Genomic DNA, 15,609 nt, shown 5'->3' with positions numbered 1-15,609 from the left:
AACAATACATTCATCCCAAATTTGCACAAAAATATGCCACAAATAAATATAAACATACAACACACACAAGCAAAAAGTAGGCTAAACCCACGGGGCTTGAATCTTCCCTAGCAGAGTCGCCACTTTTCCGTAGCGGAGTTTTCGTTATCTTTAGGTTTATTGACTAAACCAAAAGTCAACATACAATTAGAGTCGCCACCGCACTTTTATTTATCCAAAGGAAAGGCTAAAAAGCGAACAAAAGCCAAGTAAGAAGTTTTTCAAATAAAAAACTAATAAAAATGTCAGAGATCCAGGTAAGGGGATTGGTTATGAAATGGGAAGGTTTTACGCACCCAAAACATCCTTAGTACTCTAAGGGAACCCTTTTTGCAAATATGTGTTGTAGGTTGGTATTTGTGAAAAGATTTGTGCAAAATATTGGTGGGATGAGAAGAGAATAGATTATATTTACAAATTTTTTTGTTTGAATGGATGAACCCATTGCCTACGTACCATCACAAAGGAAGATCAAAACCTCGTAGTTCAGGGTAAAAATCTCAAAGATTGGTGAATTGATTTTAATCAAAAGCCTTAAGGTCTTTTGTTATCAAAGGGAGAAAACTCAACCTAAACCAACAATCCACCATGTGAGGAAGGCTTCAACATGCTAGTGAGGGGTTAACCCTATATAAGCATGGAAGACTTATAATGCAACACTAAGGATGAGGTGAGATTTACATCAACCACTATGATAACTCAAACCTATGACTAATGTTTTTGAAAGGTTTTAACAAGTGGCCATTGGAACCACAAAACAACTTGAAATGAGTTATATTTACAAGTCAAATTTATTTACAAAATGAGGTCAAAGTTGGATTAAAGTTTATTTACAATGAGTATTTATGAAAAGAGTTTTGAAAAAGTCAAAGGCTTAAGGCCTAGGTTTCTAATTTGAAAATGATTTTTGGCTTGGTTAGAGTGGGGAGAAAAGAAAATGGTTATTCCTAAAGCATACAAAGATAAGAGGGGAAAGATAACCCTTGGAGTTCCTTTTCTTTGAGTCATAGAGATGACTCAAGATGCTCCTTTCCTTTGGACTTAGCACACAAACAAGCAATCAATAATTGGAATTCAAGCTCCTAGGATCTCCATTTGGCTTGGCTCTTAACTTGGCTACTCATGACAATGGTCCTCTTTCACAATTTTAAGATGAGATCCCTATCACATAAAAGCAAACACAAAAAGGTCATAACACAATAAAGGGAATGGACAACGAATAAGTTTGAGGAGAAGTCCTTTGAGGTTAACTTTGAATTTTAGCATTCTAAAGGCATGAGGCCTAGTTGCTCTTCAACAAATTTTGCATTCTAAAGGCATGAGGCCTAGTTGCTCTTGAACTCCTTTAAGCATGGGTAAATCCTAATTCTAAGTCCTTTCTCCTTTTGCATTTTTTTTTTCAAATCAAAACAAACACAAACAACACAAAATAACAATATATTTATGCACAATAATGGGCTCAAATGAGCAAAAGAAAAATGACATAAACATAAAATATGTGCTCAAGTGAGCAAAGATGAAAATCAATATGAATAATGAGCAAGAAATAAATGACATTAAAGGTAAATGGCAAGAATTTAAAAGCTCAAATTAAACTTAGTAGTTAGTAGGGTTATGTTAGCTTATCATGAGACAATGTAGCGCTATGTTAAGCAATCGTAAATGGACTAATGTAGTAGTCACACCTATCTGAGGCCGGTCAATAAGAATATAGGCAAAGAATACAAGTTAGAGATCATGACTAATAAGCCAAGCTCCATAAACTTGCCATGCCAAGCAAAAGGGGAAGGGTCTTGTATTGACTTTTGGTTATTTGCTTGACCAAGAAGTAAATAAAAAATTTATTCATCCTTGATCAAATTCATTCATCTTTCTAGGTGATGATCCTTAAGGACTTTCAAACCACAAGTCCTCAATCAAATAATGGGCTCAATTGTTCAAGGGATAACTCATCCAATGAATTTGATCAAAGTTGAATCAATTCAACCTCAATCAACACCAAACATAAGAGAAATGAAGATAACAAGTCAAGAAGTGAACAATATTTTTTTTGGTATTTTTTGAATTAAAAGAAAATATAAATAAAAAATAAACAATCAAAGTCAAACCTCAAATTCAATTCAAAGCAACTTCAAAAAGTCCAATTAAATTCTCATAGGTTTAACATAGTCAAACAAACATTGACTAATTTTTTCAAAATTTTTTGAAATCAGAAAATAATTAAAATCAATTAAAAACAACCAAAAGTAGTATAATATGAATTAAAATCTCAAATAATCTCAAAACAAACAAGAAATTGTTGAGACTATTTTTCATTGACTTGTCATGATCCATAGATGCTATGAAAATATTTTTGTATTTTTTAAAAGTTAGAAGGTATTTTAAAATGAATTAAAATCAATAAAAACCAAGTAATTCATAAAAAATATCAAATGAAGTCACAAAAATAATTAAAAATCATAATATGAAACTAGATTTTTCAAGAAAAAATTTGGAGTTGGTCTCATATTTTTCTGACCTCAATTGAATTTTTAATGAATTATTGAAAATGAAATGAAATAACAGAAAATAAAAAGAAAATGAAATAAGCGAAAAAAACTCAGCCACATGATCCAATTCATTAAATGACGTGGCACAAGGCACGACTTGGATCTGGGGAAACACGGTGGACTCAAGTCAAACGCGCAACATAATGCATTAAAACAAGTAATTAAAACGGATGATCAAGATTAGATCATGGAAGGGAGATCCAATGACCATAAGCAAGCACACGTGGTGGTGGTGGTGGAAACCACCGTCTTCTCCGTCCAGACACACAAACTCCGGCCAAAAGTTGCAGAAAACAAATCTCAATAAAAATGGAAAACAAGGACATGGAAATGAAGCTCGTGTGATGTAGATCATCACCGTACCAATGGATTTATTTCAATCTTCCTATATTGAGAGAAAGATGAAGGAGAAAATCATGGTATCCACACGTATTGTTCATGAAATGGCAAATTGAATGCATCAAAGTCTTGCCTCAAGTATGAGGACTTCAGAGAACCACAGAAACACAAGCAAACTACATTGAATTAAGAGTTTCAGATTCAAAAAGTTTGAGTTTATACCTTTGAATTGATGAACTTCTGACCACAAATTCTCCAAGATCTTTGCTCCTCTTTGATCCTTGAGTGTATGGAAGATGATTGGCTAAGGAATCTAGCTTTAAAACTCAGCTAATGATACTGAATTTCAAGCTCGAAATTCTGAAAAATTATGAGTGATTCCTTTGGTGAGGGCTATGGTTTCAGTGCAGTAGCATATGGGATCTCCAAAATGTTGTGAAATGAAGCTCGTGAGGTGTTTATTTATAGTTGAAGGTGGCTGAGTTCACACTTTGCTCATGTGCATGAGAATTTAAAAATTGAGTGCATGGGCCTTTGTGGATGTGTGAAATCCCCAAGGATGGATGAAGCAACTTGCTGAGTTCACATGAAAGGCATTTGGACATGCACATTGGATGGAATATGCTTGCAATTCAAGTTTCACCATAAAATATCAAAATGCACCTAAATGAAAAAAATTTGAATCTCCCAAATGGTAAATCCAAAAGACTATTATGAGTAACGGTTGGAAAGCTCTTGAAATAAGTAACAAAAGTCATGTTGGGAAAAAAAATCATTTGGCATGTGAAAATTGATCAAAACTGGCTTGGAAAGTTCAAGTATAAAACATATTCAAATCACTTTGAAAAATTAACCCAAAAGTAAGCTTAATCAAACCCCTATGTTCTCATGATACAAGATTTAAATCAAAACATATTCAACATAAAAGTTGTAGGTCTTTTCAATATGGTCAATCTAGGCTCAAATTTTGCATCATTTAGATTTTCTATGACAAAGTTATGGGCATTTGAAGTTGGGTACTTTTTTAAATTCAATGAATTAGGTCCAAGATGACCTATAATGTTTTGCAATATCACATGTATTTATTTTAGGATTATGAAATTTTGTCCAACATAAAATTTTAAGGAGACATCTCAAGATTTCCAATTCCTTTGGTCTCACCTCAAAATCATAAAAATTAAGTAAGCTATGCCCTTGGTAAGTTGACCCAAAATTAGGGTTTCAGTCAAAATGACCTATAATGTTTTGAAATGAATGATGACCTTCCAAGCTTCAAATGGATTTTTGATGAACATGAAAGTTGTTATATTTTTCTTAGGAACATTTTTGCTTTTGGGGTCATATTCATTTGGCAAACACATCAAAAATTATAGCTCATTGGACCTCAGCTTAGTCAGATGACTTGACTGGTCAACTTTTCAAAGTCAAACTTCCAATCTTTATGAAAAATGATTTTAGGGCCCTCAAATAGGCTCATATATGCATAAAATGATAAATGAAAGAAATTCCCTTGATTAAATTTGATCAGAGGTTGAGATTGTTTCATGGGCAAAGCACAGTCAAAGCACAACGAAATTAGGGTTTCCTTGGGAAACAATCTTCAAGCCCTTTGGGTTATCTTGATCAAATTTTCAAATTGATATAATTGGGAGACATATATGATGATTAGGAACTTTGTGGACCATTGTCATGCTTTTTCTCATCTTCATCTAGCCATTGTATTGGGTTTAGGAGCCTCCTAGGAGCATTGTGGAGCACATGATCACTTGAGCTTCAAAACAAAAAGAGTTAGTGACATATTTTTGTGCTTTTGGTTAGTAATCAAATAATAAAAGCAATAATATACAATACAAGCATGCTTGGTGGTCTCAAAACACTCAAACAAGTCCCAACCCTAGGGTTAAGGAGCCAAACATGCTATGATCCTTGAGGCAATGCACTTGTGCAATAACATGATGCCATGAGGGATCTTAGGGTAAAAATTAGGGTCTTACAGTATGAACTTTCGACGTTTTTGTTGTGAATTCAAGCAGTTTCCAGTGTCTAACGCAAGCTGCTTGACTAACTTGGAGATATGAAAGGAACTTGCCCCTTGCAACTTGTCTTGCCCCAGTCTTTAGGGTGTTTAACGAGATTATCGTAAATGGAAAGTTTTAGGAGTGACTATCCCATGACATGGTCTGATTTTTTTTTCCAGCTCCTAAATCTTTGTAATGGTCTGCCCCTGATTAGCTTTTGAGGGACCTTCCCCAGACGGACTGAGTGTTGAAGTGTTTTTCCTTCCTGATCAACCAATGCTCTAGAGATTTGCCTTGTACTGACTGCTTCCTAAGTCAACATAATAAAAAGATGCCATGCCCCTGATTTATGAGATGGTCTTGATTCGTGTCAGCACCAACGATCAAGTACCTCTTGAATTGCCCCTTGTTGGAATTTTCTCGATGTCAAGTACTGACTGATAGTTAAGAACTGTTATTCAAGAAATGGTGATTTTAATGCAACAGTTATGCAAGTTTTGAAAAACAATCATTCATTTGAAGTGTTGTGGTAGTGTGTGACGAGTGGACCATGAGTCCAAACGCGGTGTTGATTTTGCTAGCGTGTAAGTGACACAGTGAAAATAAAATATTAGCAAATCTCTAGGAGTCAGCTTACGCAACCTTGCTGTAGTATGCTTTCAGAATACACCCTTACTTCAATTAGGTCTTTTGAGGGTTGTAACATGGCTTGGTTCACGGTTATTGAAATAAAAGGATATAAGGCTCAAAGTTTATTTTAACCCACCCCTTCTTCATGATGATATCCAATCCTACGTTCAGTTAAATCAACACACACTTTACTTTTGTGATAGTTCAGCAGTGTAAGATCCCTTGAAACGACAGTCATCTTATTTTTCTCTTTATGAATATTGGTGACCTTTTGACTTTGGTATGGTGGTCACTGATTCTTGTTTTGTTTTGTTGGAGACTTTCATTATCTCTCTCGATTTTTGCTTTGATCCCTAACTTTTGCATGGACCGCTTGTTGAAGCTTTAATCCATCGGGATTGCCCCAGTTTTTGCCTAAGTCTCCTTTTAGGGTGTTTGGACTTAGCGGGTTCTTTCTTTGATTTTTCTTATATTTCTTTAGAAAAATTGTGACTGCCGAGTCATTGGTCATTGAAGAATAACCGACATAAACTTTGGATTTGTATGGTTCCTTCGACTCTTCAGGATGTGTGCGAAGAATATCATGTGATTGATCCTTGTAGGGGATATCTCATCTAGTAATTCGAATGTGTAGTCAGATTAACTGAACACTACCCTGCCCCAGGTTAAGCGTAAGGGTTTATAGATCTTAAAGAAACTCCTACTTCTAGGCTCGAAGTGGTTGGCTAGGGATTAACTCCTTATCTCTCCAATGTTTGTGGATTTGAAACAATGCCTGTACATCATTAGTAGGATTTTATCCGAAGGCATACAATCAGCAATTATGAGTATTTTTGTTTTCGTCATCCTCCTTCCAACATTTACTAATAATAGTGTGATAAAGAAGGTGAAATGGAAAAGTATGTGTTTGTGATTTGCAAATGTGATAGATGAGTGAATATGAAAGATTGATTCAAAGCATGCATAATCATCCCATTAATAAGACCAAATACAAATAACAATGTTTAAAGCTTACAGTACTTAAACAAACAAGAACAAATTACAAGAATGCGAAACGGTAAAAATGGCATAATGATCGCCTTCATTCAAAGCAAAGGGACTTCATCTCTTGATTCTTTGTTGGGAGTTGTTCTGCTTGCTCAGGCCGGTGAGGATCTCTATCTTCGAGCTTCACTATGCTCCGCATGCGCCGGCATGGGGTTTGTTGCAACATTTGGCCTAACTGGCGTGAATGTAACTGCCTTACTGTCAATCAGGTCATGGACCTTGTGCTTGAAGGCCTTACAGTTCTCTATTGTGTGCCCTGGGGCACCCATATGATACTCGTAATGAGCATTGGCGTCATAGCCTGGTGGGTGGGGCGGAGTTGCAGGTGTTAGCTCCTTCAAAACAATCGATCCATCCTTTAGTAGGTAGGGAAGTATCTTGCTGTGTTGTACTGGCAATGGATCAAAATGTCTTTCTGGCCTCCTTGCCCTCTGCTGATTAGGTTGACGTTGTTGTGGAGCACATTGCTGTTGATTCTGATGTTGTTGTCGGTATGCTGGTTGTTGGTATGACTGTTGATGTTGTTGCCATATGGTTGTTGATATGGTGGCTGATATGGCGTTGGGATGATAGCGGCAACCTGATGGTAAGGCAGAGGAACATATGGATGTGTCCTACATCCTCCCCCTCCCATTATGGCATTGGTCTGCCCTTCTGGCTTATTTGGGAGATTGGGATAAGGTCTCTTCATCCCACCTGAAGCATTAGCGGCACAAGGTAGCTTTCCCTTCTTGATCTGACTCTCGATTCGTTCTCCCACAGAGACAACCTCAGTAAAAGTTGGGAAACTGGAACCTACCATTTTCTCCATGTATTGGGTATGCAGAGTTCCCATAAACATGTCAATTAGCTCCTTATCAAGGAGAGGAGGTTGGACACGAGCTGCTAGCTCTCTCCAGCGCTGGTGTATTCTTTGAATGACTCATTGTTGCATTGAGTCATGTCTTGCAGCTGGGTGCGATTGGGTGCGAGATCAGTATTGTACTGATAATGCCTAAGGAAGGCTTCAGCGAGATCTCTCCATAAATGGACATGTCCTCTCTCTAGTTGCATATACCATTCCAAGGATGCCCCACTAAGGCTATCTTGGAAGTAATGAATCAGGAGTTGATCATTACTGATGTGGGCAGCCATCTTGCGATAGTAAGCTCTGAGATGGGTTTTAGGGCAGCTGATCCCTTTGTACTTGTCAAAGTCTGGGACTTCGAATTTTTGTGGAATCACGAGTCCTGGCACCAGGCACATATCAATGGCGTCCAAACCGGGAGTAGTGTGAACCTCAAAGGATTTGAACTTCTCTTCTAAAGCATGGAGTCTCTCAACAGCTGGGTCTAAGAGACCTCCAACAACAGGTTTGGCGGGTTGTGGCATGAAGAAAGCGTCATACGGATCTTCATCACCCATCATGGATCCATGTTGAGCAGATGTAGCAGAATGCTCATGGGGTTTCACATTGTCCATTGGGATCGGAATAGGGATCGGTCCTCCTCTAAGTTGGGCAGGGTTACCATCAAGGTCAGTCACTCCAGGGATGCTAAGTGATGGTGATCCAAACTTAGTAGCAACCTTTCTGGCTTCGGCGCTAGTCTCTGCACCCTCTTCCTTCTGAGCTAGGAGCAACATGGTTTCTAGCAAGCGATCCATCTTTGCCTGCATGGAGTCAATGTTTGTCCTCATCGAAACTTGGTTTGCTACAAGTTGTTCGAGCGTCATCTTGTAGTTACGACGTGTCTCGTACCGGTGTCGAGTAGTCAGTGTTACTAGACAAATGGTAGAATATGGTGTAAGTTTTTGTTTTTGGAAGATGATATGCAATGCATATTTATGATATGCAAATGCATGAAATTTTGCCATTTTTCACAAAGGAATACAAATACTCAAGATCATTCCCACGTCGTGTACATAAGGATAACAGGAGGAAGTATAGGTTTCTCTAATTACTGAAATTCCCAAGGGTAGGTCCTAAAGTTAATAGGTTCCCAGAGTCATTGATTCTATTTGAGAGCGTCACTTCCGTGACGAAGACTCGTCGGACAATAATACCCCTAAGATAATCTCATCTTAGGCGAGGTCTTCGTATTGTCCCAACAAGGAAGACTCCATGGGGATTCTACCACGCGACTCTCGAGTCCAAGGTTCTAACAAGGTTCTCAAAGTCATAGGTCGAGGTTGGAAATATTACGGTAAGGTAATAATATGTCCAAGGGATCTCATCTGATTGGATTTTTGTATTAACCCAACAAGTATGAAACTTCGTAGGTTAATACTACATAACCGCCAGATATAGTGGGCTAAAAGGTCCCTAGAGTCATTGATCCAACTTGTAACACCATCGTCGTGACGAAGGCTCGTCGGACAATAATATATCAAGAGAATCTCCTCTAGGCGGGGTCTTCCTATCTTCCCAACAAGGAAGACTCCTTGTGGGCGTCCACTACGCAACCACCAACTTAAACTTATGGTTTTTCTCAAGCTTGGGTAGAGAGCATATCTCACAAAGTACCCACAATCAGAGAACCCCAGTAGTATCATAACAGAATAATTACAACAGAATAATAACAGAATAAAGGCAACAAACAAACAAACAAGATTAACATTCAATACAGATATTGAACTAAGCTAGGCTTCACTCTCTCTTGCTTGGAGCATAGTCCCCAGCAGAGTCGCTATCTGTCGCACCTCGAAAAAATGCGATCCCTCGCGATGGATGCGAAAAAATGTTAGTTCGAACAGAGTCGCCACCGAACTTTATTCATTCTAAATTACATTCCAAAAAACTTTCATATTTAAGTCTATAGATAATTTTGCTTGGAAAGTCATTTTCTATGTTAAAACATTATATGTCATTTTGTCTAAACCCTAATTTGAAAGTCAACTTCCCAAGGCCATAACCTGCTCAACTTTTATGAGATGAAAGATTTCCAAGTTGCACAATCAAATTCAAGGTGTCTACTATAACTTTGATGTTTGGAGTAAGATCTAATTCAAATTTTATGAGTATGTGATATAAGGATATATTATAGGTCATTTTGGACCAGTACCATTGAACAAGTGATTTTCCTCAACTTCAAAAATGAATAACTCACTCATCCCAAATCCAAATGATGTCAAATTTGTTACCATTTTGATGGTTTTTTAAATATCTGCAACTTTGATGAATACACGTTTCTCATTTGGAGCTCACATAAAAAGTTAAGCAAGGTGGAATAATTGAATATGTGGCTTGACACTTAGAAACTTTTTTGACATATTGAAATTACCAAACTTCCACCTCAAAATTCACCATGATACAAGTTCCAAATGGAAAAGTGTTCAACATAAGAGTTGTTCCTCTTGATATAAGCTTTCCAAAGAGTCCTAATTCATTCATTTTGGACAAAGTTTGAGGGGTCTGTGCATGGCTTAAACAAGGCTGTATCAGTTGGCAAGAATCATGCTTCAAACATTAAAATATATTTTCCTTGCAATCCAAGCTTCATTCAGACTTCATTTCAGTTGATTGTGGACCTAGTAGAGTTGCTTCATGGGCCTGCACACGCCCATGCAAGCATGTACATTGCATTGCCAATTTCGGAAGTATTTTCAAGTGTGCAAATAACACTCATATTTTGCTATAAATTGAGGTCAAATGCTTCAGTTTCAAGGACCTGGTGCGCCAGCTTTGAATCCCTAGCTCCAAACCCTCACCATTCAAAGGAAAACCTTGTAAATTTCAATTGAAATTTGAGTTTGAATCTCACTGTTTGGAGATTCAAAAACTCCAGGATACAAAGCTTTGCATCCTTCTTAATCCACTTCCACAAGCTCCATAAGCAAGATCAAGCAAGAATTGAAGCAAGATAGATCCATTTATGCACAACATTGAAGGTATTTTTCCAGATTTTTCTTCTCTTCGATTCTCTCTCAATTCTCATTAATTCTCTTGGATCCTTGGTTGTCTGAAGTCCTACCAATGTAGGCAAGAAGACTGAGTTGCTTTGAGGTCAAAACGAAGCAACTCAGTTGACACACCTCAAAATTCAACTCCATGTATCTCTCTCTATATATGGAATTAGGTTAAATTGAGGTGATATTTGTGATATACGCCATTTTTTCTTTAAGATCATGTACTCCTTTTTCATTTATGATATGGTGATGAATGAACCAGTCCGACTAGGGTCATCGGAGAAGATGACCGGCCTTTGGCTCTGGCGATAAGATGGAAGTGTTCAGAGCCATTGATTTGATTTAAAACGTTTTAATCTGAAGCGCTCATTGTGATTACCAAGCGTGTGGAATGTTGACTAGCGCACACCATGGAACGCGCGCTCTCCACCACTTGATTTGCCACCTCAATTATTGAGGGAGATCAAGTGGTCCCCGTTTTTTTGATTATCTGATTTTTATTTGTATTCCTTTGTTTTTCATTAATTCATATTAATTTTAATATTGATCCAAAAAATATCAGAGTTTCACCAAAATTTTAAATAAAATCCTCTTTCATTTTCTGAATTAAAATTATTTTTTGGATCATTATTAATATTTTTCATGATTTAATTGATTTTTCGAATATTTTTAATTGTTTAAAAATACTTTTAAGTTTCCAAAAATTCTGAAATTTTTTCTCCAAGGTCCTTTGACCTTGTTTGACCAATGATAAATCTCATGGCCATTTCTTCGGTGTTTTGACGAGGTTTTAGGAAATTGACCAACCATATTTAATTTAATGCATTATTTTTATTATTTTTAATTGATTAATTGCCAAATTAATTGTGTAGAGCCATTTTAATTGACTTTGTGAGTTTGACTTGTGTTGTTGGGCCTTGGTCAAGGTTGATTTGACTTTGCTAGGTTAAGATCATTGGATTTAGGGGATTGATGGAATGTACATTCCATCTCCAAAAATGAATGAATGATCTTAATTTGGTAAAAGTCCTCCTTTGTCCAATTTGTGTTTGATTCATTCCCCCTCCCTCTTCATCTCATTCCCCTTCTTTATGCATTCATGTCATGGACCTATGATATCTTAATATTCTAAGGCTAGTTGATTGCAAAATCAACATAAGTATGGATAATATTAGGCCCCCCACTTTGCATATTCTTTTTGTATGTGGTATGTTTCATGAGCATAGTTCATCATACTATGTCTCTAACATGCATTAACACCAAAGTTCTATTGCCCGTCCTCAAATAGTTGTGACTTCTACATAAGTCCAATTACGATTGCTTAACATATCGCTAAATTTTGACACAAAAGGCATAACATTCTAGTTAGTGAGATTGTAAGTCTCCCCTCTTTCATGGTATTATGTGGAAACTTGGCCTTTTTTCCTTCCCTTGGAAGATGTCTTGGTTCAAGGATCCATGCTTGTGATAAGTGGGTGTAGTGTTCTCCAATGAATGACTTAAAACAAAAGCAAAGCAAAAGCAATACTAATTTATAACTCATTAACAACTAACATTTAATTTCAAGTCATTTACTTTTAATGCACTTTAATTTTTAAAGCTTTATTCATTTGCCATTATTCATACCATTCACTTTCTTTTTCATCCTTAATTATAAAAAGGATTTTAATGATGATTAAGGTGTTTTGAATGGATGACGAATACTCGGATAGTCGAGTAAGACAACTCATATCCTAATAATCGGGAAAGGGAATAGAAGACTCTAGACCGCTTTCTTTTTCATCTGAGTGATTATGAAAGTAGGTTTGCGTATGGTTGATGTATTTTGGAATAGATGACAAGTACTTAAATGGCTGAGTAAAACAACTCATATTCAAGCACTTGAGGAGAGGAATCGAAGACTCAAGACCATCTCCTTTTTCGTAGTTTTGATTGATTTATTAATTTGCGAAAAAATGATAATTGTTCGACTGACAGAGTAAGAGAACTTGTATTCGAATAATTGAGGAGAAAAGTTGAAAACTCAAAGTCATCTCCCTTTTCATTTAGCTTATTATGAAAGTGTTTTGATTTAATCGGGGTTTGGAAGTTTGTAAAGAAATGACGATTGTCTAACTGATCGAGTAAGTAAACTCGTATTCAAATAATCGAGGAGAAGAGTTGAAAACTCAAAACCATCTCCCCTTTTCATCTCTTATTACGAAAATGATTTGATTTTATTGTGCTTAGGTGGATAGAAGTGACGACTATTTGACTAACCGAATAAGAGAACTCGTATTTGAAATTCTAGTTATCAGACTTTAGATGTCACACGGGTTGTTATGACATCAATTCTGCACAGACAAGAATTATGTAGAACTTAAAAGTAAGTGCAGTAAATAAAACAAGTAATTGTTTACCCAGTTCAGTCCAACATGACCTACATCTGGGGGCTACCAAGCCAGGGAGGAAATCCACTATTAGTAGTATTAATTCAAAGCTAAACTCACCCGTTTACAACTCTTCACTTAATCCCTACCCAATGCAATTTCAATCTTACTCTAAGATCAAAGTTCCTACTCACTCCCCCTCAATCACCTCAGTGATTACTACCTTTAATCAATATTAAAGACAATTTTGAAGTCACACTTCAAACAACTCTTGATTGTGCTTAACAGCTTTAATCAAGATACACAACACTCACGCTTAAAAGCTTTGAGCGACACAACACTTACAACTCAATGAACACCCTATGCCAAAGCAATCATCTACGTGATAATGGCTTGGCTTACAAGATATGTCTAATACAAGACTCACAAAAATACAGCAGTGAAGTATGATGGACACACTAAATCTTCACGCCTCAAAATCCCCAGTTCTGAATGAAGGAATGACTTCCTTTTATATTGCAGTACTTGGGCCTTTGCACTTGTATTCTCCTGAATTTAAGGTCACGCGAGTTCCCCTAAATTCCACATCTAGGTTACTAACAAATAGGCTATTTGTTAGGTTCATTAAATGTAGCTTGGTTGTTGATTTCCTGGATTTTCTCTAAGCTGTTGAATCCCTGAAGAATAGCCTGAGAAAAAGCTGAAACAGAAAACTGAACAACCTACAATATAGCATATGCTGTCAGGAATGAATGTCACGACATTCAGCTTGACATCAAGGATCATATGCTAAGTCTGTTTTTCCAGAAAACAGACTGTACAATTTTGCTGACCTGTATATGACCAAAATGACCATACTACAGTAACAGCTTACATTAATAAATGTCAAAGTATCCAATTTGACATTTACACATTTGGCCTTAAGTCAGTTCTGTTATCCTCTTGAAGAACAGACTAAGAAACATGCTGAAGTATAGCAGAACACCACTCTGTCTATTGTTCAGTACATGTTGTCAATGATGAATGCCATAACATCCAGTTTGACATTCAGTCAGTAGGCCTTATGCCAGGTCTGGTATTTCCTTGATAACCATACTGGAAATAAATACTAAGTTCTAACAGAACACCAGCTGTTTTATTCCTTAGTATCTGCTGACAGGGATGAATGTCACAACATCCAGTTTGACATTCAATGAATCCTGTATTAGCTAATCCTGCAGTAACTACTGAAGTGTGTCATGACATCAGTCAAGACATCAGAGTACAGGTAGATATTCTAACCTATAATGCAGTCACACATACACACCATGTCATGACATCAATCAAGACATTAGAATCCAGCTAGTGTTTTACCATCTAATGCAGCCAATTAAACACCTACAAACTCCCCCTTTGGCAAATTGTTGGCTAAAACACTTTGATCCCCATAACAGAGTTCATAGCAGCGGAATCACACATCTAGCAGGAAATAGACCTAGCTAATACACTCAGAGTGGCAGCACACTCACACACATGGAAGTTAAGTAAAACTTCACATAACAGCACACATACAGAAGTTAAATAAAAACTTCTAATTGCAGCACACATCCACAACACACATACAGAGGTACAGAAGTTAAATAAAAACTTCAACACACATCAGCTGCAGGGGAAGGAATCTTCGAATCTGTCATGAAAGTCTGTTTTAACAGACCAATCTGTTGTCTGGGGTATCACCTGTTACTCCCCCTTTTTGACAAAAATGTTGCCAAAGCCAACAACATAAACAGAAAAAAATGACAGAATTACATACTTGGTTTTACTTCACAGTTTCAACCAAGTTAGCACCCACTTGATCTTGCTTCACAGCTTTGATCAAGTAATCACCCACTTTTGCTTTACTGTAGGTACAGCCATATCAGATGCCATGACTTTGTTTCTGACATCCAGAACCACTCCTGCATGAACAGCATCCTTGAATTCCTGCAGGTGCATAGGCCTTCTCACATTAGGGTGTCTCCTTACCCTCTTATTGCCACACTTGTTGCAAGTGGCATAGCTATGATCTGTTGACCAATCAGAGCATAGTTCCAATTGTTTAATAGGCAGAGATATTAAATAATACATCCCAAACATCAGTGGTTGCTATAAGTTCTCAGAGAGACATATTCCCAGTTTGCCCCTTAAGTTTTCAAACTGAGTAGCATCCAGAGCCTTTGTAAATATGTCAGCCAGTTGAAGTTCAGTGACTACATGTTTCAAGGTGATCACCTTGTCTTCCACCAGATCTCTGATGAAGTGATGTCTAATGTCAATATGCTTGGTCCTGCTGTGTTGGATGGGATTCTTGGAAATATTGATGGCACTGAGATTATCACAGAACAATGTCATGACATTTTGAGTGACATTGTACTCAGTGAGCATCTGTTTCATCCAAACCAGTTGGGAACAACTGCTTCCAGCAGCTATGTATTCAGCCTCTGCAGTGGACAGAGATACACAATTCTGCTTCTTGCTGAACCAAGATATGAGATTGTCTCCCAAGAAGAAACATCCTCCTGATGTGCTTTTTCTGTCATCAGCACTCCCAGCCCAGTCAGCATCACAGTACCCAGATAGGACAGGCTCAGACCCATGTGAGTACAGCATCCCATAGTCACAAGTCCCATTGATGTACTTGAGAATCCTTTTGACTTGATTCAAGTGGCTCACTTTAGGCTCTGCTTGGTATCTAGCACACACTCCAACTGCATA

This window comes from Lathyrus oleraceus, chromosome 5, assembly GCF_024323335.1.
Source record: "Lathyrus oleraceus cultivar Zhongwan6 chromosome 5, CAAS_Psat_ZW6_1.0, whole genome shotgun sequence".
NCBI classification, from domain to species: Eukaryota; Viridiplantae; Streptophyta; class Magnoliopsida; order Fabales; family Fabaceae; genus Lathyrus; species Lathyrus oleraceus.
This window is presented reverse-complemented; position numbering follows the sequence as displayed.